The sequence below is a fragment of the Pleurodeles waltl genome, unplaced genomic scaffold (genome assembly GCF_031143425.1).
Source record: "Pleurodeles waltl isolate 20211129_DDA unplaced genomic scaffold, aPleWal1.hap1.20221129 scaffold_39, whole genome shotgun sequence".
Classification (NCBI taxonomy): domain Eukaryota; kingdom Metazoa; phylum Chordata; class Amphibia; order Caudata; family Salamandridae; genus Pleurodeles; species Pleurodeles waltl.
Window position 1 is genome coordinate 8652526 of NW_027150097.1, and position 24677 is coordinate 8677202.

Genomic DNA, 24677 nt, shown 5'->3' on the forward strand with positions numbered 1-24677 from the left:
CTCCTTAACCAATACAAAACAAACATAGCTGCTCAAAAAAAAGATACTATACTAATCCAGTATACAATAATAGTACACAACAAGAAATGCCACATTCAGTCAATCCACCCTGAATCCTTGCAGCCGCTTTGAGCATGGCGGTCGAGGACTCAAACTGTACCGTTCAAGTCCTTCTCTCAGAGGCACTGAGTTGATTGGTATGGAGTCAGGCACCTCCTGATCTGAATCTTGAACTAGCTCCAAATTCTGCATGTCCACACCCCCTGTAGTAGATGATTGAGAATTAATAGCAGTCACCACCGGCCATGTGCACTGGCTCAAAATTCAGCATGTCCACACCCCATGTAGTAGATGATTGAGAATTAGTAGCAGTCACCACCGGATCCACTGTCAGGATGATCCATCCTCTCTCCTTGATCAGCTTCAGATCCCACTGTGTCCCTGAGCAGGAAGGTCTGGAATTGAAAATACAGAGGACATTAAACAACATTTACTCAGTACATGGCACTCATTTTGGTTTATAAGCTGGAAATTGAGCCATCAGTGCAGTGTCAAGAGTGTCAGGATGGCCGAGTGGTCTAAGGCGCTGAGTTCAGGTCGCAGTCTTCTTTGGAGGCGTGGGTTTGAATCCCACTTCTGATAAGTGTCTTTTGCGAGGTGGATACAGTTTTGGAATTTTTTTTCCAAGCACCCGTATCAAAAACAATGTCAACAGTTTCTGTAAATTATCGATAAGATCTATTGTCCGTTGCTTGCACTAATTGCCTGAAGTTGGCTAAATCGCAGTAAATCGGTAAAGCGGGAAATCACAGCATCTTCAACAAATCGTGATAGAGGGGCCAAATTAAAGGTTTCGACCCTACATATCAAAAGCACAGCTGTCAATAGTTCAGCAGGTTCACAGTGCAGAAGGCTCAGTGGCACCAGGGTCCCCTGCATCCCAATCACAGCTGGTTTTTAACTTCTGTATTCAGGGCGTGGGAGGGGTGTGTTGCATCGTGCACACAGTGCCTGTTTCGCAGATAAGTTTTAATAAATACACAGAGAATAATATAGAGTCATTGGCCACGAGGAACACCTTCCCTGACCTTTTATTCTCTCCGGTTCCACGTCACCGCGCCTACCATCCAACTCCAAAACTCGGGGGAGACTAACACTCCCTACCTCCCTTGGTGTGCATCATAGGCGTGCCCATGACGAACTCAACATTTCTCCTTAACCAATACAAAACAAACATAGCTGCTCAAAAAAAAGATACTATACTAATCCAGTATACAAGAATGGTACACAACAAGAAATGCCACATTCAGTCAATCCACCCCAAATCCTTGCAGCCGAGTTGAGCATGGCGGTCGAGGACTCAAACTGTACCGTTCAAGTCCTTGTCTCAGAGGCACTGAGTTGATTGGTATGGAGCCAGGCACCTCCTGATCTGAATCTTGAACTGGCTCCAAATTCTGCATGTCCACACCCCCTGTAGTAGATGATTGAGAATTAGTAGCAGTCATCACCGGCCATGTGCACTGGCTCAAAATTCAGCATGTCCACACCCCATGTAGTAGATGATTGAGAATTAGTAGCAGTCACCACCGGATCCACTGTCAGGATGATCCATCCTCTCTCCTTCATCAGCTTCAGTTCCCACTGTTTCCCTGAGCAGGAAGGTCTGGAATTGAAAATACAGAGGATATTAAACAACATTCACTCAGTACATGGCACTCATTTTGGTTTATAAGCTGGAAATCGAGCCATCAGTGCAGTGTCAAGAGTGTCAGGATTGCCGAGTGGTCTAAGGCGCTGCGTTAAGGTCGCAGTCTTCTTTCGAGGCGTGGGTTCGAATCCCACTTCGGACAAGTGTCTTTGGCGAGGTGGACACATTTTTGGACTTTTTTTTTCCAAGCACCTGTATCAAAAACAATGTCAACAGTTTCTGTAAATTATCGATAAGATCTATTTTCCGTTGCTTGCACTAATTGCCTGAAGTTGGCTAAATCGCAATAAATCGGTAAAGCAGGAAATCACAGCATCTTCAACAAATCGTGATAGAGGGGCCGAGATAAAGGTTTCGACCCTACATATCAAAAGCACAGCTGTCAATAGTTCAGCAGGTTCACAGTTCCGAAGGTTCAGTGGCACCAGGGTCCCCTGCGTCCCAATCACAGCTGGTTTTGAACTTCTGTATTCAGGGGATGGGAGGGGTGGGGGTGTTGCGTCGTGCACACACAGTGTCTGTTTTGCAGAGAAGTTTTAATAAATACACAAAGAATAATATGGAGTCTTTGGCCACGAGGAACACCTTCCCCTACCTTTTATTCACTCCGGTTCCACGTCACCGCGCCTACCATCCAACTCCAAAACTCGGGGGAGGCTAACACTCCCTACCTCCATTGGTGTGCATCATAGGGGTGCCCATGACGAACACAACATTTCTCCTTAACCAATACAAAACAAACATAGCTGCTCAAAAAAAAGATACTATACTAAACCAGTATACAAGAATAGTACACAACAAGAAATGCCACATTCAGTCAATCCACCCCGAATCCTTGCAGCCGCGTTGAGCATGGCGGACGAGGACTCAAACTGTACCGATCAAGTCCTTGTGTCAGAGGCACTGAGTTCATTGGTATGGAGCCAGGCACCTCCTGATCTGAATCTTGAACTGGCTCCAAATTCTTCATGTCCACACTCCCTATAGTAGATGATTGAGAATTAGTAGCAGTCACCACCGGCCATGTGCACTGGCTCAAAATTCTGCATGTCCACACCACATGTAGTAGATGATTGAGAATTAGTAGCAGTCACCACAGGGTCCACTGTCAGGATCATCCATCCTCTCTCCTTCATCAGCTTCAGATCCCACTGTTTCCCTGAGCAGGAAGGTCTGGAATTGAAAATACAGAGGACATTAAATAACATTCACTCAGTACATGGCACTCATTTTGGTTTATAAGCTGGAAATTGAGCCATCAGTCTGGTGTCAAGAGTGTCAGGATGGCCGAGTGGTCTAAGGCGCTGCGTTAAGGTCGCAGTCTACTTTGGAGGCGTGGGTTAGAATCACACTTCTGACAAGTGTCTTTTGCGAGGTGGAGTCATTTTTGGACTTTTTTTTTCCAAGCACCCGTATCAAAAACAATGTCAACAGTTTCTGTAAATTATCAATAAGATCTATTGTCCGTTGCCTGCACTAATTTCCTGAAGTTGGCTAAATCGCGGTAAATTGGTAAAGCAGGAAATCACAGCATCTTCAACAAATCGTGATAGAGGGGCAGAGATAAAGGTTTCGACCCTACATATCAAGAGCGCAGCTGTCAATAGTTCAGCAGGTTCACAGTGCAGAAGGTTCAGTGGCACCAGGGTCCCCTGCGTCCCAATCACAGCTGGTTTTTAACTTCTGTATTCAGGGCATGGGAGGGGTGTGTTGCGTCGTGCACACACAGTGCCTGTTTTGCAGATAAGTTTTAATAAATACACAAAGAATAATATGGAGTCTTTGGCCACGAGGAACACCTTCCCCTACCTTTTATTCTCTCCGGTTCCACGTCACCGCGCCTACCATCCAACTCCAAAACTCGGGGGAGGCTAACACTCCCTACCTCCCTTGGTGTGCATCATAGGCGTACCCATGACAAACACAACATTTCTCCTTAACCAATACAAAACAAACATAGCTGCTCAAACAAAAGATACTATACTAATCCAGTATACAAGAATAGTACACAACAAGAAATGCCACATTCAGTCAATCCACCCCGAATCCTTGCAGCCACGTTGAGCATGGCGGTCGAGGACTCAAACTGTACCGTTCAAGTCCTTGTCTCAGAGGCACTGAGTTGATTGGTATGGAGCCAGGCACCTCCTGATCTGAATCTTGAACTGGCTCCAAATTCTGCATGTCCACACCCCTTGTAGTAGATGATTGAGAATTAGTAGCAGTCACCACCGGCCATGTGCACTGGCTCTAACTTCTGCATGTCCACACCCCATGTAATCCATGATTGAAAATTAGTAGCAGTAACCACCGGATTCACTGTCAGGATGATCCATCCTCTCTCCTTCATCAGCTTCAGATCCCACTGTTTCCCTGAGCAGGAAGGTCTGGAATTGAAAATACAGAGGACATTAAACAACATTCACTCAGTACATGGCACTCATTTTGGTTTATAAGCTGGAAATTGAGCCATCAGTCTGGTGTCAAAAGTGTCAGGATGGCCGGGTGGTCTAAGGTGCTGCATTCTGGTTGCAGTCTCTCTTGGAGACGTGGGTTCAACCCCCACATCTGACAAGTGTCTTTTGTGAGGTGGATACATTTTTTGACTTTTTTTTTCCAAGCACCCTTATCAAAAACAATGTCAACAGTTTCTGTAAATTATCGATAAGATCTATTGTCCGTTGCTTGCACTAATTGCCTGAAGTTGGCTAAATCGCAGTAAATCGGTAAAGCAGGAAATCACAGCATCTTCAACAAATCGTGAAAGAGGGGCCGATATAAAGGTTTCGACCCTACATATCAAAAGCACAGCTGTCAATAGTTCAGCAGGTTCACAGTGCAGAAGGTTCAGTGGCACCAGGGTCCCCTGCGTCCCAATCACAGCTGGTTTTTAACTTCTGTATTCAGGGCATGGGAGGGGTGTGTTGCATCGTGCACACACAGTGCCTGTTTCGCAGATAAGTTTTAATAAATACACAGAGAATAATATAGAGTCATTGGCCACGAGGAACACCTTCCCTGACCTTTTATTCTCTCCGGTTCCACGTCACCGCGCCTACCATCCAACTCCAAAACTCGGGGGACACTAATACTCCCTACCTCCCTTGGTGTGCATCATAGGCGTGCCCATGATGAACACAACATTTCTCCTTAACCAATACAAAACAAACATAGCTGCTCAAAAAAAAGATACTATACTAATCCAGTATACAAGAATAGTACACAACAAGAAATGCCCCATTCAGTCAATCCACCCCGAATCCTTGCAGCCGCGTTGAGCATGGCGGTCGAGGACTCAAACTGTACCGTTCAAGTCCTTGTCTCAGAGGCACTGAGTTGATTGGTATGGAGCCAGGCACCTCCTGATCTGAATCTTGAACTGGCTCCAAATTCTGCATGTCCACACCTCCTGTAGTGGATGATTGAGAATTAGTAGCAGTCACCACCGGCCATGTGCACTGGCTCAAAATTCAGCATGTCCACACCCCATGTAGTAGATGATTGAGAATTAGTAGCAGTCACCACCGGATCCACTGTCAGGATGATCCATCCTCTCTCCTTCATCAGCTTCAGATCCCACTGTTTCCCTGAGCAGGAAGGTCTGGAATTGAAAATACAGAGGACATTAAACAACATTCACTCAGTACATGGCACTCATTTTGGTTTATAAGCTGGAAATTGAGCCATCAGTGCAGTGTCAAGAGTGTCAGGATTGCCGAGTGGTCTAAGGCGCTGCGTTCAGGTCGCAGTCTCCTTTGGAGGTGTGGGTTCGAATCCCACTTCGGACAAGTGTCTTTTGCGAGGTGGATACATTTTGTGACTTTTTTTTCCAAGCACCTGTATCAAAAACAATGTCAACAGTTTCTGTAAATTATCGATAAGATCTATTGTCCTTTGCTTGCACTAATTTCCTGAAGTTGGCTAAATCGCAGTAAATCGGTAAAGCGGGAAATCACAGCATCTTCAACAAATCGTGATAGAGGGGCAGAGATAAAGGTTTTGACCCTACATATCAAGAGCGCAGCTGTCAATAGTTCAGCAGGTTCAGAGTGCAGAAGGTTCAGTGGCACCAGGGTCCCCTGCGTCCCAATCACAGCTGGTTTTTAACTTCTGTATTCAGGCCATGGGAGGGGTGTGTTGCATTGTGCACACACGGTGCCTGTTTCGCAGATAAGTTTTAATAAATACACAGAGAATAATATAGAGTCATTGGCCACGAGGAACACCTTCCCTGACCTTTTATTCTCTCTGGTTCCACGTCTCCGCGCCTACCATCCAACTCCAAAACTCGGGGGAGACTAACACTCCCTACCTCCCTTGGTGTGCATCATAGGCGTGCCCATGACGAACACCACATTTCTCCTTAACCAATACAAAACAAACATAGCTGCTAAAAAAAAAGATACTATACTGATCCAGTATACAAGATTAGTACACAACAAGAAATGCCACATTCAGTCAATCCACCCCGAATTCTTGCAGCCACGTTGAGCATGGCGGTCGAGGACTCAAACTGTACCGTTCAAGTCCTTGTCTCAGAGGCACTGAGTTGATTGGTATGGAGCCAGGCACCTCCTGATCTGAATCTTGAACTGGCTCCAAATTCTGCATGTCCACACCCCTTGTAGTAGATGATTGAGAATTAGTAGCAGTCACCACCGGCCATGTGCACTGGCTCAAACTTCTGCATTTCCACACCCCATGTAGTCGATGATTGAGAATTAGTAGCAGTCACCACCGGATTCACTGTCAGGATGATCCATCCTCTCTCCTTCATCAGCTTCAGATCCCACTGTTTCCCTGTGCAGGAAGGTCTGGAATTGAAAATACAGAGGACATTAAACAACATTCACTCAGTACATGGCACTCATTTTGGTTTATACGCTCGAAATTGATCCTTGAGCAAGGTGTGAAAAGTGTCAGGATGGCCGAGTGGTCTAAGGCGCTGTCTTCAGGTCGCAGCCGCCCTTGGAGGTTTGGGTTCAAATCCCACTTCTGACAAGTGTATTTTGCGAGGTGGATACATTTTTGGACTTTTTTTTCCCAAGCACCGTATCAAAAACAATGTCAACAGTTTCTGTAAATTATCGATAAGATCTATTTTCCGTTGTTTGCACTAATTGCCTGAAGTTGGCTAAATCGCAGTAAATCGGTAAAGCAGGAAATCACAGCATCTTCAACAAATCGTGATAGAGGGGCCGAGATAAAGGTTTCGACTCTACATATCAAAAGCGCAGCTGTCAATAGTTCAGCAGGTTCACAGTGCAGAAGGTTCAGTGGCACCAGGGTCCCCTGCGTCCCAATCACAGCTGGTTTTTAACTTCTGTATTCAGGGGATGGGAGGGCTGGGGGTGTTGCGTCGTGCACACACAGTGCCTGTTTTGCAGATAAGTTTTAATAAATACACAAAGAATAATATGGAGTCTTTGGCCACGAGGAACACCTTCCCCTACCTTTTATTCTCTCCGATTCCACATCACCGCACCTACCATCCAACTCCAAAACTCGGGGGAGGATAACACTCCCTACCTCCCTTGGTGTGCATCATAGGGGTGCCCATGACGAACACAACATTTCTCCTTAACCAATACAAAACAAATATAGCTGCTCAAAAAAAAGATACTATACTCAACCAGTATACAAGAATAGTACACAACAAGAAATGCCACATTCAGTCAATCCACCCCGAATCCTTGCAGCCACGTTGAGCATGGCGGTCGAGGACTCAAACTGTACCGTTCAAGTCCTTGTCTCAGAGGCACTGAGTTGATTGGTATGGAGCCAGTTACCTCCTGATCTGAATCTTGAACAGTCTCCAAATTCTGCATGTCCACACCCCCTGTAGTAGATGATTGAGAATTAGTAGCAGTCACCACCGGCCATATGCACTGGCTCAAAATTCTGCATGTCCACACCACATGTAGTAGATGATTGAGAATTAGTAGCAGTCACCGCAGGGTCCACTGTCAGGATGATCCATCCTCTCTCCTTCATCAGCTTCAGATCCCACTGTTTCCCTGAGCAGGAAGGTCTGGAATTGAAAATACAGAGGATATTAAATAACATTCACTCAGTACATGGCACTCATTTTGGTTTATAAGCTGGAAATTGAGCCATCAGTCTGGTGTCAAGAATATCAGGATGTCCAGGTGGTCTAAGGTGCTGCGTTCAGGTCACAGTCTCCCTTGGAGACGTATGATCAAACCCCACTTCTGACAAGTGTCTTTTGCGAGGTGGATACATTTTTGGACCTTTTTTTTTCCAAGCACCCTTATCAAAAACAATGTCAACAGTTTCTGTTAATTAGCGATAAGATCTATTGTCCGTTGCTTGCACTAATTGCCTGAAGTTGGCTAAATCGCATTAAATCGGTAAAGCAGGAAATCACAGCATCTTCAACAAATCGTGATAGAGGGGCCGAGATAAAGGTTTCGACCCTACATATCAAAAGCACAGCTGTCAATAGTTCAGCAGGTTCACAGTGCCGAAGGTTCAGTGGCACCAGGGTCCCCTGCGTCCCAATCACAGCTGGTTTTTAACTTCTGTATTCAGGGGATGGGAGGGGTGGGGGTGTTGCGTCGTGCACACACAGTGCCTGTTTTGCAGAGAAGTTTTAATAAATACACAAAGAATAATATTGAGTCTTTGGCCACGAGGAACACCTTCCCCTACCTTTTATTCACTCCGGTTCCACGTCACCGCGCCTACCATCCAACTCCAAAACTCGGGGGAGGCTAACACTCCCTACCTCCCTTGGTGTGCATCATAGGGGTGCCCATGACGAACACAACATTTCTCCTTAACCAATACAAAACAAACATAGCTGCTCAAAAAAAAGATACTATACTAAACCAGTATACAAGAATAGTACACAACAAGAAATGCCACATTCAGTCAATCCACCCCGAATCCTTGCAGCCACGTTGAGCATGGCGGTCGAGGACTCAAACTGTACCGTTCAAGTCCTTGTCTCAGAGGCACTGAGTTGATTGGTATGGAGCCAGGCACCTCCTGATCTGAATCTTGAACTGGCTCCAAATTCTGCATGTCCACACCCCCTGTAGTAGATGATTGAGAATTAGTAGCAGTCACCACCGGCCATGTGCACTGGCTCAAAATTCAGCATGTCCACACCCCATGTAGTAGATGATTGAGAATTGGTAGCAGTCACCACCGGATCCACTGTCAGGATGATCCATCCTCTCTCCTTCATCAGCTTCAGATCCCACTGTTTCCCTGAGCAGGAAGGTCTAGAATTGAAAATACAGAGGATATTAAACAACATTCACTCAGTACATGGCACTCATTTTGGTTTATAAGCTGGAAATTGAGCCTTCAGTGCAGTGTCAAGAGTGTCAGGATGTCTGAGTGGTCTAAGGCACTGCGTTCAGGTCGCAGTCTCCTTTGGAGGCGTGGGTTCGAATCCCACTTCTGACAACTGTCTTTTGCGAGGTGGATACATTTTTGGACTTTTTTTTTCCAAGCACCTGTATCAAAAACAATGTCAACAGCTTCTGTAAATTATCGATAAGATCTATTACCCGTTGCTTGCACTAATTTCCTGAAGTTGGCTAAATCGCAGTAAATCGGTAAAGCGGGAAATCACAGCATCTTCAACAAATCGTGATAGAGGGGCAGAGATAAAGGTTTCGACCCTCCATATCAAGAGCGCAGCTGTCAATAGTTCAGCAGGTTCACAGTGCAGAAGGTTCAGTGGCACCAGGGTCCCCTGCGTCCCAATCACAGCTGGTTTTTAACTTCTGTATTCAGAGGATGGGAGGGGTGGGGGTGTTGCGTCGTGCACACACAGTGCCTGTTTTGCAGAGAAGTTTTAATAAATACACAAAGAATAATATGGAGTCTTTGGCCACGAGGAACACCTTCCCCTACCTTTTATTCTCTCCGATTCCACATCACCGCACCTACCATCCAACTCCAAAACTCGGGGGAGACTAACACTCCCTACCTCCCTTGGTGTGCATCATGGACGTGCCCATGACGAACACAACATTTCTCCTTAACCAATACAAAACAAACATAGCTGCTCAAAAAAAAGATACTATACTAATCCAGTATACAAGAATAGTAGACAACAATAAATACCACATTCAGTCAATCCACCCCAAATCCTTGCAGCCGCGTTGAGCATGGCGGTCGAGGACTCAAACTGTACCGTTCAAGTCCTTGTCTCAGAGGCACTGAGTTGATTGGTATGGAGCCAGGAACCTCCTGATCTGAATCTTGAACTGGCTCCAAATTCTGATTGTCCACACCCCCTGTAGTAGATGATTGAGAATTAGTAGGAGTCACCACCGGCCATATGCACTGGCTCAAAATTCTGCAAGTCCACACCCCATGTAGTAGATGATTGAGAATTAGTAGCAGTCCCCACAGGGTCCACTGTCAGGATGATCCATCCTCTCTCCTTCATCAGCTTCAGATCCCACTGTTTCCCTGAGCAGGAAGGTCTGGAATTGAAAATACAGAGGACATTAAATAACATTCACTCAGTACATGGCACTCATTTTGGTTTATAAGCTGGAAATTGAGCCATCAGTCTGGTGTCAAGAGTGTCAGGATGGCCGAGTGGTCTAAGGTGCTGCATTCAGGTCACTGTCTCCCTTGGAGACCTGGGTTCAAACCCCACTTCTGACAAGTGTCTTTTGCGAGGTGGCTACATTTTTGGACTTTTTTTTTCCAAGCACCCTTATCAAAAACAATGTCAACAGTTTCTGTAAATTATCGATAAGATCTATTGTCCGTTGCTTGCACTAATTGCCTGAAGTTGGCTAAATCGCAGTAAATCGGTAAAGCAGGAAATCACAGCATCTTCAACAAATCGTGATAGAGGGGCCGAGATAAAGGTTTCGACCCTACATATCAAAAGCACAGCTGTCAATAGTTCAGCAGGTTCACAGTACCGAAGGTTCAGTGGCACCAGGGTCCCCTGCGTCCCAATCACAGCTGGTTTTTAACTTCTGTATTCAGGGCATGGGAGGGGTGTGTTGCATCGTGCACACACAGTGCCTGTTTCGCAGATAAGTTTTAATAAATACACAGAGAATAATATAGAGTCATTGGCCACGAGGAACACCTTCCCTGACCTTTTATTCTCTCCGATTCCACGTCACGACGCCTACCATCCAACTCCAAAACTCGGGGGAGACTAACACTCCCTACCTCCCTTGGTGTGCATCATAGGCGTGCCCATGACGAACACAACATTTCTCCTTAACCAATACAAAACAAACATAGCTGCTCAAAAAAAAGATACTATACTAAACCAGTATACAAGAATAGTACACAACAAGAAATGCCACATTCAGTCAATCCACCCCGAATCCTTGCAGCCACGTTGAGCATGGCGGTCGAGGACTCAAACTGTACCGTTCAAGTCCTTGTCTCAGAGGCACTGAGTTGATTGGTATGGAGCCAGGCACCTCCTGATCTGAATCTTGAACTGGCTCCAAATTCTGCATGTCCACACCCCCTGTAGTAGATGATTGAGAATTAGTAGCAGTCACCACTGGCCATGTGCACTGGCTCAAAATTCAGTATGTCCACACCCCATGTAGTAGATGATTGAGAATTGGTAGCAGTCACCACCGGATCCACTGTCAGGATGATCCATCCTCTCTCCTTCATCAGCTTCAGATCCCACTGTTTCCCTGAGCAGGAAGGTCTGGAATTGAAAATACAGAGGATATTAAACAACATTCACTCAGTACATGGCACTCATTTTGGTTTTTAAGCTGGAAAGTGAGCCATCAGTGCAGTGTCAGGATGGCCGAGTGGTCTAAGGCGCTGCGTTCAGGTTACAGTCTCTTTTGGAGGCGTGGGTTCGAATCCCACTTCTGACAAGTGTCTTTTGCGAGGTGGATACATTTTTGGACTTTTTGTTTCCAAGCACCTGTATCAAAAACAGTGTCAACAGTTTCTGTAAATTATCGATAAGATCTATTGTCCGTTGCTTGCACTAATTTCCTGAAGTTGGCTAAATCGCAGTAAATCGGTAAAGCGGGAAATCACAGCATCTTCAACAAATCGTGATAGAGGGGCAGAGATAAAGGTTTCGACCCTACATATCAAGAGCGCAGCTGTCAATAGTTCAGCAGGTTCACAGTGCAGAAGGTTCAGTGGCACGAGGGCCCCCTGCGTCCCAATCACAGCTGGTTTTTAACTTCTGTATTCAGGGGATGGGAGGGGTGGGGGTGTTGCGTCGTGCACACACAGTGCCTGTTTTGCAGATAAGTTTTAATAAATACACAAAGAATAATATGGAGTCTTTGGCCACGAGGAACACCTTCCCCTACCTTTTATTCTCTCCGATTCCACATCACCGCACCTACCATCCAACTCCAAAACTCGGGGGAGACTAACACTCCCTACCTCCCTTGGTGTGCATCATGGGCGTGCCCATGACGAACACAACATTTCTCCTTAACCATTACAAAACAAACATAGCTGCTCAAAAAAAAGATACTATACTAATCCAGTATACAAGAATAGTACACAACAATAAATACCACATTCAGTCAATCCACCCCGAATCCTTGCAGCCGCCTTGAGCATGGCGGTTGAGGACTCAAACTGTACCGTTCAAGTCCTTGTCTCAGAGGCACTGAGTTGATTGGTATGGAGCCAGACACCTCCTGATCTGAATCTTGAACTGGCTCCAAATTCTGCATGTCCACACCCCCTGTAGTAGATGATTGAGAATTAGTAGCAGTCACCACCGGCCATGTGCACTGGCTCAAACTTCTGCATATCCACACCCCATGTAGTCGATGATTGAGAATTAGTAGCAGTCACCACCGGATTCACTGTCAGGATGATCCATCCTCTCTCCTTCATCAGCTTCAGATCCCACTGTTTCCCTGTGCAGGAAGGTCTGGAATTGAAAATACAGAGGACATTAAACAACATTCACTCAGTACATGGCACTCATTTTGGTTTATACGCTCGAAATTGATCCTTGAGCGAGGTTTGAAGAGTGTCAGGATGGCCGAGTGGTCTAAGGCGCTGCGTTCAGGTCGTAGCCTCCCTTGGAGATGTGGGTTCAAATCCCACTTCTGACAAGTGTATTTTGTGAGGTGGATAAATTTTTGGACTTTTTTTTCCCAAGCACCGTATCAAAAACAATGTCAACAGTTTCTGTAAATTATCGATAAGATCTATTGTCCGTTGCTTGCACTAATTGCCTGAAGTTGGCTAAATCGCAGTAAATCGGTAAAGCAGGAAATCACAGCATCTTCAACAAATCGTGATAGAGGGGCCGAGATAAAGGTTTCGACCCTACATATCAAAAGCACAGCTGTCAATAGTTCAGCAGGTTCACAGTGCAGAAGGTTCAGTGGCACCAGGGTCCCCTGCGTCCCAATCACAGCTGGTTTTAACTTCTGTATTCAGGGCATGGGAGGGGTGTGTTGCATCGTGCACACACAGTGCCTGTTTCGCAGATAAGTTTTAATAAATACACAGAGAATAATATAGAGTCATTGGCCACGAGGAACACCTTCCCTGAACTTTTATTCTCTCCGGTTCCACGTCACCACGCCTACGATCCAACTCCAAAACTCGGGGGAGACTAACACTCCCTACCTCCCTTGGTGTGCATCATAGGCGTGCCCATGACGAACACAACATTTCTCCTTAACCAATACAAAACAAACATAGCTGCTCAAAAAAAGATACTATACTAAACCAGTATACAAGAATAATACACAACAAGAAATGCCACATTCAGTCAATCCACCCCGAATCCTTGCAGCCACGTTGAGCATGGAGGTCGAGGTCTCAAACTGTACCGTTCAAGTCCTTGTCTCAGAGGCACTGAGTTGATTGGTATGGAGCCAGGCACCTCATGATCTGAATCTTGAACTGGCTCCAAATTCTGCATGTCCACACCCCCTGTAGTAGATGATTGAGAATTAGTAGCAGTCACCACCGGCCATGTGCACTGACTCAAACTTCTGCATATCCACACCCCATGTAGTCGATGATTGAGAATTAGTAGCAGTCACCACCGGATTCACTGTCAGGATGATCCATCCTCTCTCCTTCATCAGCTTCAGATCCCACTGTTTCCCTGTGCAGGAAGGTCTGGAATTGAAAATACAGAGGACATTAAACAACATTCACTCAGTACATGGCACTCATTTTGGTTTATACGCTCGAAATTGATCCTTGAGTGAGGTGTGAAGAGTGTCAGGATGGCCGAGTGGTCTAAGGCGCTGCGTTCAGGTCGTAGCCTCCCTTGGAGGTGTGGGTTCAAATCCCACTTCTGACAAGTGTATTTTGTGAGGTGGATACATTTTTGGACTTTTTTTTCCCAAGCACCGTATCAAAAACAATGTCAACAGTTTCTGTAAATTATCGATAAGATCTATTGTCCGTTGCTTGCACTAATTGCCTGAAGTTGGCTAAATCGCAGTAAATCGGTAAAGCAGGAAATCACAGCATCTTCAACAAATCGTGATAGAGGGGCCGAGATAAAGGTTTCGACCCTACATATCAAAAGCACAGCTGTCAATAGTTCAGCAGGTTCACAGTGCAGAAGGTTCAGTGGCACCAGGGTCCCCTGCGTCCCAATCACAGCTGGTTTTTAACTTCTGTATTCAGGGCATGGGAGGGGTGTGTTGCATCGTGCACACACAGTGCCTGTTTCGCAGATAAGTTTTAATAAATACACAGAGAATAATATAGAGTCATTGGCCACGAGGAACACCTTCCCTGAACTTTTATTCTCTCCGGTTCCACGTCACCACGCCTACCATCCAACTCCAAAACTCGGGGGAGACTAACACTCCCTACCTCCCTTGGTGTGCATCATAGGCGTGCCCATGACGAACACAACATTTCTCCTTAACCAATACAAAACAAACATAGCTGCTCAAAAAAAAGATACTATACTAAACCAGTATACAAGAATAGTACACAACAAGAAATGCCACATTCAGTCAATCCACCCCGAATCCTTGCAGCCACGTTGAGCATGGCGGTCGAGGACTCAAACTGTACCGTTCAAGTCCTTGTCTCAGAGGCACTGAGTTGATTGGTATGGAGCCAGGCACCTCCTGATCTGAATCTTGAACTGGCTCCAAATTCTGCATGTCCACACCCCCTGTAGTAGATGATTGAAAATTAGTAGCAGTCACCACCGGCCATGTGCACTGGCTCAAAATTCAGCATGTCCACACCCCATGTAGTAGATGATTGAGAATTGGTAGCAGTCACCACCGGATCCACTGTCAGGATGATCCATCCTCTCTCCTTCATCAGCTTCAGATCCCACTGTTTCCCTGAGCAGGACGGTCTGGAATTTAAAATACAGAGGATATTAAACAACATTCACTCAGTACATGGCACTCATTTTGGTTTTTAAGCTGGAAATTGAGCCATCAGTGCAGTGTCAAGAGTGTCAGGCTGGCTGAGTGGTCTAAGGCGCTGCGTTCGGGTTACAGTCTCTTTTGGAGGCGTGGGTTCGAATCCCACTTCTTACAAGTGTCTTTTGCGAGGTGGATACATTTTTGGACTTTTTTTTTCCAAGCACCTGTATCAAAAACAGTGTCAACAGTTTCTGTAAATTATCGATAAGATCTATTGTCCGTTGCTTACACTAATTTCCTGAAGTTGGCTAAATCGCAGTAAATCGGTAAAGCGGGAAATCACAGCATCTTCAACAAATCGTGATAGAGGGGCAGAGATAAAGGTTTCGACCCTACATATCAAGAGCGCAGCTGTCAATAGTTCAGCAGGTTCACAGTGCAGAAGGTTCAGTGGCACCAGGGTCCCCTGCGTCCCAATCACAGCTGGTTTTTAACTTCTGTATTCAGGGCATGGGAGGGGTGTGTTGCATCGTGCACACACGGTGCCTGTTTCGCAGATAAGTTTTAATAAATACACAGAGAATAATATAGAGTCATTGGCCATGAGGAACACCTTCCCTGACCTTTTATTCTCTCTGGTTCCACGTCACCGCGCCTACCATCCAACTCCAAAACTCGGGGGAGACTAACACTCCCTACCTCCCTTGGTGTGCATCATAGGCGTGCCCATGACAAACACAACATTTCTCCTTAACCAATTCAAAACAAACATAGCTGCTCAAAAAAAAGATACTATACTAATCCAGTATACATGAATAGTACACAACAAGAAATGCCACATTCAGTCAATCCACCCCGAATCCTTGCAGCCGCGTTGAGCATGGCGGTCGAGGACTCAAACTGTACCGTTCAAGTCCTTGTCTCAGAGGCACTGAGTTGATTGGTATGGAGCCAGGCACCTCCTGATCTGAATCTTGAACTGGCTCCAAATTCTGCATGTCCACACCCCCTGTAGTAGATGATTGAGAATTAGTAGCAGTCACCACCGGCCATGTGCACTGGCTCAAACTTCTGCATGTCCACACCCCATATAGTCGATGATTGAGAATTAGTAGCAGTCACCACCGGATTCACTGTCAGGATGATCCATCCTCTCTCCTTCATCACCTTCAGATCCCACTGTTTCCCTGTGCAGGAAGGTCTGGAATTGAAAATACAGAGGACATTAAACAACATTCACTCAGTACATGGCACTCATTTTGGTTTATACGCTCGAAATTGATCCTTGAGCAAGGTGTGAAGAGTGTCAGGATGGCCGAGTGGTCTAAGGCACTGCGTTCAGGTCGCAGCCTCCCTTGGAGGTGTGGGTTCAAATCCCACTTCTGACAAGTGTATTTTGTGAGGTGGATACATTTTTGGACTTTTTTTTCCCAAGCACCGTATCAAAAACAATGTCAACAGTTTCTGTAAATTATCGATAAGAACTATTTTCCGTTGCTTGCACTAATTGCTTGAAGTTGGCTAAATCACAGTAAATCGGTAAAGCAGGAAATCACAGCATCTTCAACAAATCGTGATAGAGGGGCCGAGATAAAGGTTTCGACCCTACATATCAAAAGCGCAGCTGTCAATAGTTCAGCAGGTTCACAGTGCAGAAGGTTCAGTGGCACCAGGGTCCCCTGCGTCCCAATCACAGCTGGTTTTTAACTTCTGTATTCAGGGGATGGGAGGGCTGGGGGTGTTGCGTCGTGCACACACAGTGGCTGTTTTGCAGATAAGTTTTAATAAATACACAAAGAATAATATGGAGTCTTTGGCCACGAGGAACACCTTCCCCTACCTTTTATTCTCTCCGATTCCACATCACCGCACCTACCATCCAACTCCAAAACTCGGGGGAGACTAACACTCCCTACCTCCCTTGGTGTGCATCATGGGCGTGCCCATGACGAACACAACATTTCTCCTTAACCAATACAAAACAAACATAGCTGCTCAAAAAAAAGATACTATACTAATCCAGTATACAAGAATAGTACACAACAATAAATACCACATTCAGTCAATCCACCCCGAATCCTTGCAGCCGCGTTGAGCATGGCGGTCGAGGACTCAAACTGTACCGTTCAAGTCCTTGTCTCAGAGGCACTGAGTTGATTGGTATGGAGCCAGGCACCTCCTGATCTGAATCCTGACCTGGCTCCAAATTCTGCATGTCCACACCCCCTGTAGTAGATGATTGAGAATTAGTAGCAGTCACCACCGGCCATATGCACTGGCTCAAAATTCTGCATGTCGACACCACATGTAGTAGATGATTGAGAATTAGTAGCAGTCACCACAGGGTCCACTGTCAGGATGATCCATCCTCTCTCCTTCATCAGCTTCAGATCCCACTGTTTCCCTGAGCAGGAAGGTCTGGAATTGAAAATACAGAGGACATTAAATAACATTCACTCAGTACATGGCACTCATTTTGGTTTATAAGCTGGAAATTGAGCCATCAGTCTGGTGTCAAGAGTGTCAGGATGTCCAGGTGGTCTAAGGTGCTGCGTTCAGGTCACAGTCTCCCATGATGATGTGGGTTCAAACCCCACTTCTGACAAGTGTCTTTTGCGAGGTGAATACATTTTTGGACTTTTTTTTTCCAAGCACCCTTATCAAAAACAATGTCAACAGTTTCTGTAAATTATCGATAAGATCTATTGTCCGTTGCTTGCACTAATTGCCTGAAGTTGGCTAAATCGCATTAAATCGGTAAAGCAGGAAATCACAGCATCTTCAACAAATCGTGATAGGGTGGCCGAGATAAAGGTTTCGACCCTACATATCAAAAGCACAGCTGTCAATAGTTCAGCAGGTTCACAGTGCCGAAGGTTCAGTGGCACCAGGGTCCCCTGCGTCCCAATCACAGCTGTTTTTTAACTTCTGTATTCAGGGGATGGGAGGGGTGGGGGTGTTGCGTCGTGCACACACAGTGCCTGTTTTGCAGAGAAGTTTTAATAAATACACAAAGAATAATATGGAGTCTTTGGCCACGAGGAACACCTTCCCCTACCTTTTATTCACTCCGGTTCCACGTCACCGCGCCTACCATCCAACTCCAAAACTCGGGGGAGACTAACACTCCCTACCTCCCTTGGTGTGCATCATAGGGGTGCCCATGACGAACACAACATTTCTCCTTAACCAAGACAAAACAAACATAGCTGCTCAAAAAAAAGATACTATACTAAACCATTATACAAGAATAGTACACAACAAGAAATGCCACATTCAGTTAATCCTCCCCGAATCCTTGCAGCCCCGTTGAGCATGGCGGTCGAGGACTCAAACTGTACCGTTCAAGTCCTTGTCTCAGAGGCACTGAGTTCATTGGTATGGAGCCAGACACCTCCTGATCTGAATCTTGAACTGGCTCCAAATTCTGCATGCCCACACTCCCTGTAGTAGATGATTGAGAATTAGTAGCAGTCACCACCGGCCATGTGCACTGGCTCAAAATTCAGCATGTCCACACCCCATGTAGTAGATGATTGAGAATTAGTAGCAGTCACCACCGGCCATGTGCACTGGCTCAAAATTAAGCATGTCCAACCCCATGTAGTAGATGATTGAGAATTAGTAGCAGTCACCACCGGATCCACTGTCAGGATGATCCATCCTCCCTCCTTCATCAGCTTCAGATCCCACTGTTTCCCTGAGCAGTAAGGTCTGGAATTGAAAATACAGAGATCAATAAACAACATTCACTCAGTACATGGCACTCATTTTGGTTTATAAGCTGGAAATTGAGCCATCAGTGCAGTGTCAAGAGTGTCAGGATGGCCGAGTGGTCTAAGGCGCTGCGTTCAGGTCGCAGTCTCCTTTGGAGGCATGGGTTCGAATCCCACTTCTGACAAGTGTCTTTTGCGAGGTGGATACATTTTTGGACTTTTTTTTTCCAAGCACCCGTATCAAAAACAATGTCAACAGTTTCTGTAAATTATCGATAAGATCTATTGTCCGTTGCTTGCACTAATTTCCTGAAGTTGGCTAAATCGCAGTAAATTGGAAAAGCGGGAAATCACAGCATCTTCAACAAATCGTGATAGAGGAGCAGAGATAAAGGTTTCGACCCTACATATCAAGAGCGCAGCTGTCAATAGTTCAGCAGGTTCACAGTGCAGAAGGTTCAGTGGCACCAGGGTCCCCTGCGTCCCAATCACAGCTGGTTTTTAACTTCTGTATTCAGGGCATGGGAGGGGTGTGTTGCGTCGTGCACACACAGTGCCTGTTTTGCAGATAAGTTTTAATAAATACACAAAGAATAATATGGAGTCTTTGGCCACGAGGAATACCTTCCCCTACCTTTTATTCACTCCGGTTCCACGTCACTGCGCCTACCATTCAACTCCAAAACTCGGTGGAGACTAACACTCCCTACCTCCCTTGGTGTGCATCAGAGGCGTGCCCATGACGAACACAACATTTCTCCTAAACCAATACAAAACAAACATAGCTGCTAAAAAAAAAGATACTATACTAAACCAGTATACAAGAATAGTACACAACAAGAAATGCCACATTCAGTCAATCCACCCCGAATCCCTGCAGCCGCGTTGAGCATGGCGGTCGAGGACTCAAACTGTACTGTTCAAGTCCTTGTCTCAGAGGCACTGAGTTGATTGGTATGGAGCCAGGCACCTCCTGATCTGAATCTTGAACTGGCTCCAAATTCTGCATGTCCACACCCCCTGTAGTAGATGATTGAGAATTAGTAGCAGTCACCACCGGCCATGTGCACTGGCTCAAAACTCAGCATGGCCACACCCCATGTAGTAGATGATTGAGAATTGGTAGCAGTCACCACCGGATCCACTGGCAGGATGATCCATCCTCTCTCCTTCATCAGCTTCAGATCCCACTGTTTCCCTGAGCAGGAAGGTCTGGAATTGAAAATACAGAGGATATTAAACAACATTCACTCAGTACATGGCACTCATTTTGGTTTATAAGCTGGAAATTGAGCCATCAGTGCAGTGTCAAGAGTGTCAGGATGGCCGAGTGGTCTAAGGCGCTGCGTTCAGGTTGCAGTCCCCTTTGGAGGCGTGGGTTCGAATCCCACTTCTGACAAGTGACTTTTGCGAGGTGGATACATTTTTGGACTTTTTTTTTCCAAGCACCTGTATCAAAAACAATGTCAACAGTTTCTGTAAATTATCGATAAGGTCTATTGTCCGTTGCTTGCACTAATTGCCTGAAGTTGGCTAAATCGCAGTAAATCGGTAAAGCAGGAAATCACAGCATCTTCAACAAATCGTGATAGAGGGGCCGAGATAAAGGTTTCGACCCTACATATCAAAAGCACAGCTGTCAATAGTTCAGCAGGTTCACAGTGCCGAAGGTTCAGTGGCACCAGGGTCCCCTGCGTCCCAATCACAGCTGGTTTTTAACTTCTGTATTCAGGGGATGGGAGGGGTGGGGGTGTTGCGTCGTGCACACACAGTGCTTGTTTTGCAGAGAAGTTTTAATAAATACACAAAGAACAATATGGAGTCTTTGGCCACGAGGAACACCTTCCCCTACCTTTTATTCTCTCCGATTCCACATCACCGCACCTAGCATCCAACTCCAAAACTCGGGGGAGACTAACACTCCCTACCTCCCTTGGTGTGCATCATTTGCGTGCCCATGACGAACACAACATTTCTCCTTAACCAATACAAAACAAACATAGCTGCTCAAAAAAAAGATACTATACTAATCCAGTATACAAGAATAGTACACAACAATAAATACCACATTCAGTCAATCCACCCCTAATCCTTGCAGCTGCGTTGAGCATGGCGGTGGAGGACTCAAACTGTACTGTTCAAGTCCTTGTCTCAGAGGCACTGAGTTGATTGGTATGGAGCCAGGCACCTCCTGATCTGAATCTTGAACTGGCTCCAAATTCTGCATCTCCACACCCCCTGTAGTAGATGATTGAGAATTAGTAGCAGTCACCACCGGCCATATGCACTGGCTCAAAATTCTGCAAGTCCACACCCCATGTAGTAGATGATTGAGAATTAGTAGCAGTCACCACAGGGTCCACTGTCAGGATGATCCATCCTCTCTCCTTCATCAGCTTCAGATCCCACTGTTTCCCTGAGCAGGAAGGTCTGGAATTGAAAATACAGAGGACATTAAATAACATTCACTCAGTACATGGCACTCATTTTGGTTTATAAGCTGGAAATTGAGCCATCAGTGCAGTGTCAAGAGTGTCAGGATGGCTGAGTGGTCTAAGGTGTTGCGTTCAGGTCACAGTCTCCTTTGGAGGCATGGGTTCGAATCCCACTTCTGACAAGTGTCTTTTGCGAGGTGGATACATTTTTGGACTTTTTTTTTCCAAGCACCTGTATCAAAAACAGTGTCAACAGTTTCTGTAAATTATCGATAAGATCTATTGTCCGTTGCTTGCACTAATTTCCTGAAGTTGGCTAAATCGCAGTAAATCGGTAAAGCGGGAAATCACAGCATCTTCAACAAATCGTGATAGAGAGGCAGAGATAAAGGTTTCGACCCTACATATCAAGAGCGCAGCTGTCAATAGTTCAGCAGGTTCACAGTGCAGAAGGTTCAGTGGCACCAGGGTCCCCTGCGTCCCAATCACAGCTGGTTTTTAACTTCTGTATTCAGGGCATGGGAGGGGTGTGTTGCATCGTGCACACACGGTGCCTGTTTCGCAGATAAGTTTTAATAAATACACAGAGAATAATATAGAGTCATTGGCCACGAGGAACACCTTCCCTGACCTTTTATTCTCTCCGGTTCCACGTCACCGCGCCTACCATCCAACTCCAAAACTCGGGGGAGACTAACACTCCCTTTCTCCCTTGGTGTGCATCATAGGCGTGCCCATGACGAACACAACATTTCTCCTTAACCAATACAAAACAAACATAGCTGCTCAAAAAAAAGATACTATACTAATCCAGTATACAAGAATAGTACACAACAAGAAATGCCACATTCAGTCAATCCACCCCGAATCCTTGCAGCCGCGTTGAGCATGGCGGTCGAGGACTCAAACTGTACCATTCAAGTCCTTGTCTCAGAGGCACTGAGTTGATTGGTATGGAGCCAGGCACCTCCTGATCTGAATCTTGAACTGGCTCCAAATTCTGCATGTCCACACTCCCTGTAGTAGATGATTGAGAATTAGTAGCAGTCACCACCGGCCATGTGCACTGGCTCGAAATTCAGCATGTCCACACCCCATGTAGTAGATGATTGAGAATTGGTAGCAGTCACCACCGGATCCACTGTCAGGATGATCCATCCTCTCTCCTTCATCAGCTTCAGATCCCACTGTTTCCCTGAGCAGGAAGGTCTGGAATTGAAAATACAGAGGATATTAAACAACATTCACTCAGTACATGGCACTCATTTTGGTTTATAACCTGGAAATTGAGCCATCAGTGCAGTGTCAAGAGTGTCAGGATGGCCGAGTGGTCTAAGGTGCTGTGTTCAAGTCGCAGTCTCCTTTGGAGGCGTCGGTTCAAATCCCACTTCTGACAAGTGTCTTTTGCGAGGTGGATACATTTTTTGACTTTTTTTTTCCAAGCACCTGTATCAAAAACAATGTCAACAGTTTCTGTAAATTATCGATAAGATCTATTGTCCGTTGCTTGCACTAATTTCCTGAAGTTGGCTAAATCGCAGTAAATCGGTAAAGCGGGAAATCACAGCATCTTCAACAAATCGTGATAGAGGGGCAGAGATAAAGGTTTCGACCCTACATATCAAGAGCGCAGCTGTCAATAGTTCAGCAGGTTCACAGTGCAGAAGGTTCAGTGGCACCAGGGTCCCCTGCGTCCCAATCACAGCTGGTTTTTAACTTCTGGATTCAGGGCATGGGAGGGGTGTGTTGCATCGTGCACACACGGTGCCTGTTTCGCAGATAAGTTTTAATAAATACACAGAGAATAATATAGAGTCATTGGCCACGAGGAACACCTTCCCTGACCTTTTATTCTCTTCGGTTCCACGTCACCGCGCCTACCATCCAACTCCAAAACTCGGGGGAGACTAACAGTCCCTACCTACCTTGGTGTGCATCATAGGCGTGCCCATGACGAACAGAACATTTCTCCTTAACCAATACAAAACAAACATAGCTGCTCAAAAAAAAGATACTATACTAATCCAGTATACAAGAATAGTACACAACAAGAAATGCCACATTTAGTCAATCCACCCCGAATCCTTGCAGCCGCGTTGAGCATGGCGGTTGAGGACTCAAACTGTACCGTTCAAGTCCTTGTCTCAGAGGCACTGAGTTGATTGGTATGGAGCCAGGCACCTCCTGATCTGAATCTTGAACTGGCTCCAAATTCTGCATGTCCACACCCCTTGTAGTAGATGATTGAGAACTAGTAGCAGTCACCACCGGCCATGTGCAGTGGCTCAAACTTCTGTATGTCCACACCCCATGTAGTCGATGATTGAGAATTAGTAGCAGTCACCACCGGATTCACTGTCAGGATGATCCATCCTCTCTTCTTCATCAGCTTCAGATCCCACTGTTTCCCTGAGCAGGAAGGTCTGGAATTGAAAATACAGAGGACATTAAATAAAATTCACTCAGTACATGGCACTCATTTTGGTTTATAAGCTGGAAATTGAGCCATCTGTCTGGTGTCAAGAGTGTCAGCATGGCCAGGTGGTCTAAGGTTCTGGGTTCAGGTCGCAGTCTCCCTTGGAAACGTGGGTTCAAACCCTACTCCTAACAAGTGTCTTTTGCGAGGTGGATACATTTTTTGACTTTTTTTTTCCAAGCACCCGTATCAAAAACAATGTCAACAGTTTCTGTAAATTATCGATAAGATCTATTGTCCGTTGCTTGCACTAATTTCCTGAAGTTGGCTAAATCGCAGTAAATCGGTAAAGCGGGAAATCACAGCATCTTCAACAAATCGTGATAGAGGGGCAGAGATAAAGGTTTCGACCCTACATATCAAGAGCGCATCTGTCAATAGTTCAGCAGGTTCACAGTGCAGAAGGTTCAGTGGCACCAGGGTCCCCTGCGTCCCAATCACAGCTGGTTTTTAACTTCTGTATTCAGGCCATGGGAGGGGTGTGTTGCATCGTGCACACATGGTGCCTGTTTCGCAGATAAGTTTTAATAAATACACAGAGAATAATATAGAGTCATTGGCCACGAGGAACACCTTCCCTGACCTTTTATTCTCTCCGGTTCCACGTCACCACGCCTACCATCCAACTCCAAAACTCGGGGGAGACTAACACTCCCTACCTCCCTTGGTGTGCATCATAGGCGTGCCCATGACGAACACAACATTTCTCCTTAACCAATACAAAACAAACATAGCTGCTCAAAAAAAAGATACTATACTAAACCAGTATACAAGAATAGTACACAACAAGAAATGCCACATTCAGTCAATCCACCCCGAATCCTTGCAGCCGCATTGAGCATGGCGGTCGAGGACTCAAACTGTACCGTTCAAGTCCTTGTCTCAGAGGCACTGAGTTGATTGGTATGGAGCCAGGCACCTCCTGATCTGAATCTTGAACTGGCTCCAAATTCTGCATGTCCACACCCCCTGTAGTAGATGATTGAGAATTAGTAGCAGTCACCACCGGCC

At 45.8% G+C, this 24677-nt stretch overlaps 3 non-coding genes across 3 annotated transcripts; all 3 read left to right on the plus strand.

Annotated features, from left to right (window-relative positions):
* The first annotated feature begins 16344 nt into the window (after nucleotides 1–16344).
* On the plus strand, nucleotides 16345–16427 carry TRNAL-CAG (transfer RNA leucine (anticodon CAG)). Its single transcript has one exon. It is a non-coding gene; the product is annotated as a tRNA-Leu (tRNA).
* Nucleotides 16428–18857: 2430 nt separating this feature from the next.
* TRNAL-CAG (transfer RNA leucine (anticodon CAG)) lies at nucleotides 18858–18940 on the plus strand. The gene has a single exon. It is a non-coding gene; the product is annotated as a tRNA-Leu (tRNA).
* A 1131-nt stretch (nucleotides 18941–20071) lies between these two features.
* TRNAL-CAG (transfer RNA leucine (anticodon CAG)) lies at nucleotides 20072–20154 on the plus strand. The gene has a single exon. It is a non-coding gene; the product is annotated as a tRNA-Leu (tRNA).
* Nucleotides 20155–24677: the final 4523 nt, after the last annotated feature.